Here is a 2,788-nt window from a genome sequence, read left to right as displayed (position 1 = left end):
CCTGTAATCTCAGCACTTTGGGAGGCTGAGGCGAACACCTGAGGTCAGGAGTCAGAGAGCAGCCTGGCCAAAATGGCAAAACCCCGTCTGTATTAAAAATACAAATATTAGCCGGGCATGGTGGCAGGTGCCTGTAGTACCAACTACTCAGGATGCTGAGGTGGGAGGATTGCTTGAGTGTGGGAGGTGGAGCTGGCAGTGAGCCGAGATCACGCCACCGCACTCCAGCCTGGGTGACAGAGTAAGACCCTGTCTCAAAAAAAAAAAAAAAAAAGTTAGAAGTCTAGTACAGGACCATGCCACACGTCGAGTCAGCCAAGGGCAAGGTAAGGAGAGTGATGAGGAAAAAGGGATGGCTGCCCTCCTTGGTGCTGTTCTGCCAAAGAGCTCAGATTCTTTGCGGGGTGGCAGATGAGGACAGGAACAGCTGGGGTGTGGAAAGCGTTGCTGTCTGGGGAGAGCGGAGGGTGAGGTGTTTCTCACGGGTGCATCCAGTGACTCAGCAGGACCGTGGAGCTCATGAGGCCTCCTGTTTCCTGCCTTAGAATCACATGGAAGTGAGCAGAGGGTGGGTCATCAGGACAGGGCTCTCCGAGGAGCGGAAGCGCCTTCAATGCAGGCCTGTGGGCAGGAGCGTGGGGCGCACACACGCCTGGGTGACCTCTACGTATATAGAGAGCCTCCCTGGCCCTCCTGGAAAGAGTCCTGGAAAGACAACCTTCAGGTCCAGCCCTGGGGCCGCAGGGGTGGGCCCCACTCTGAAGAGCCAGCCTTTCTCCAGGTTCTTTCTCTCCCATTCTGATTCTTGACACCAGATGCAGGTAAGCAGAGATGAAAGGGTGAGGTGGCGGCCAGGGAACAGCGTAGCCTCGCAGATGAGAGTGCCTGTTTCCACTCCAGTGGGCCTGGCTCTGCAGCTTGGCGGCTGCGTGGCTTTGCGCAATTCACTTACCTTCTCCTTTTGCCTCCGTCTGTCAACTTCTGGCCTTTGCACCTAGGATACTCTTCCCTGCCTAGTACCTCACTGTCCCTCAAGTTTGGGCATGGGCAGCCTTTCCTGCGGGAGGCTTCGTTTTGCTTCTGCCAGATAGGATTCGGTTCCTCCATGGGCTTCCATGACGCCTTAAGTTGGATGCCTCTGCCTGGTACTTACTGCAACCAGCGGCGAATCCAGCGAGTCTGCAGCAAACCCAATCCTTGCCTTCTCGGGGGAAACATTCAGCTGAGGGGCAGAAGTGGGTTTAAGGCAGAGGGAGAGGCCGAGGCAAGTTTTAGAGAAGGAGTGAAAGTTTATTAAAACTTTCAGAGCAGAAATGAAAGGAAGTAAAGTATACTTAGAAGACGGCCAAGTGCGCGACTTGAGAGACCCAAGCGTGCTGTTCAGCCCTTGACTGGGGTTTTCTACGCTGGGATGGTTCCGCGGTCTGCGTCTCTTCTCCCCTGATCTTCCCTTGGGGTGGGCTGTCCGCACACCCCAAGTCCGCCGCACAGGCACTTGGGAGGGGCCGCATGCGCAGTGGGTTTCCTGAAGTCGTGCGCATGCTCACTTGAGGCGCTGTTCCCTTACAGCGGAGCGGCGCTGGAGGACCGTCAGGAACCAGCTAAACTCCGCCATTTTGCTTCTTAGTGCACATGCTTGGGCGCTCACGCCCAACCCCTGAGCTCTTACCAGGAAGCTGTTGATCACCAGGTTGAGGTATTTTCCATCTGTTGGGAGACTGTCTTTCCCTGACGCTGGCTGTGACCAATTATTATTTTAGAAAGACAGTGTGACAACTGCCTGGCCATCCCCTCATAGTCACCGGACGTTACTGGGGTCGGGGCCTTCTCCGGCCCTGCTCGTGTCTGCTCTAACACTTAGCACACTTCATTAGGATTGCTTTTTTCCAGCCTGACCCACATGGTGAAAACCCGTCACTACTAAAAGCACAGAATTAGCTGGGGTGGTGGCGCGTGCCTGTAATTCCAGCCACTAGGGAGGCTGAGGCAGGAGAATCGCTGGAACCCGGGAGCTGGAGGTTGCGGTGAGCCGAGATTGTGCCACTGCTCTCCAGCCTGGGCGACAGAAGCGAAACTCTGTCTCAAAAAAACAAAACAAAAAAGCAAAACCCAGAATTGCTTTTGCCTTAGCTGTGTCCCCAGTAAACTTTAAGCTCCTCAAGAAAAGGGATTACGTCTTTTTCGTCGTGATATCCCTAGCCCCCAGCAAGTGCCTGTCAGGTAATGATCACTTAATAAATATCCGACTGAAGAAAGAATGAAAGAAAAGGCTTGCTAGGTGGCGAGGGAGATCCAGGGGGGCAGAGAACGTGAGTTCTCTTCCTCCATGGAATTGAGCCCATCACTTCTGTTGTTGCCCTGACATCTAGCCGATGATTTGCTCACCTAGCCAGGACCTCAGGACAGAACAAGGAACTCCCCAACAGCCTGGTTTTAAGGTTTTACCTTCTGATCTTGCTTGTCTCTTCAGATATCAAATTAGCCCACCTCTTTGCTCACCTCCTGGTTCACATTTTTGGAAGCGTTTCTCCAAATGTTACGATTTCTAGGGGGAATAAAGTCAGGAAGAGGAGGTGAAATTCACACGAGGCCACAGCACGGCAAGCGCTTTTAGTGTTTGACTGGCGGACAGCCAGGCCTCTGAATTCCACTCATCCAAAAGCCATGCTCCAGCTGGTAGTTTTCCCCTCGTTGTCCATCATTTTTAGTTTCCCCTTTAAGACTTTTCTGGCCGGGCGCGGTGGCTCAAGCCTGTAATCCCAGCACTTTGGGAGGCCGAGACGGGCGG

The 2,788-nt window shown here is 53.7% G+C and overlaps 1 protein-coding gene across 2 annotated transcripts in view; it reads left to right on the top strand.

Annotated features, from left to right (window-relative positions):
- Window positions 1–462: 462 nt before the first annotated feature.
- TM4SF19 (transmembrane 4 L six family member 19) overlaps window positions 463–2,788 on the top strand; it is a 16,346-nt gene continuing 14,020 nt past the window's right edge. For both annotated transcript variants that reach the window (XM_017892200.1, XM_017892201.1), the window contains exon 1: window positions 463–821. The gene's annotated coding sequence lies outside the window, so the exon portion shown is untranslated. The remainder of the gene's footprint in view (window positions 822–2,788) is intronic.

Source organism: Rhinopithecus bieti, unplaced genomic scaffold, assembly GCF_001698545.2.
Source record: "Rhinopithecus bieti isolate Rb0 unplaced genomic scaffold, ASM169854v2 scaffold_21777, whole genome shotgun sequence".
In the NCBI taxonomy this organism is placed as follows: Eukaryota; Metazoa; Chordata; class Mammalia; order Primates; family Cercopithecidae; genus Rhinopithecus; species Rhinopithecus bieti.
The sequence above is the reverse complement of the archived record's forward strand: the minus strand, read 5'-3'. Positions and strand labels throughout refer to the sequence as shown.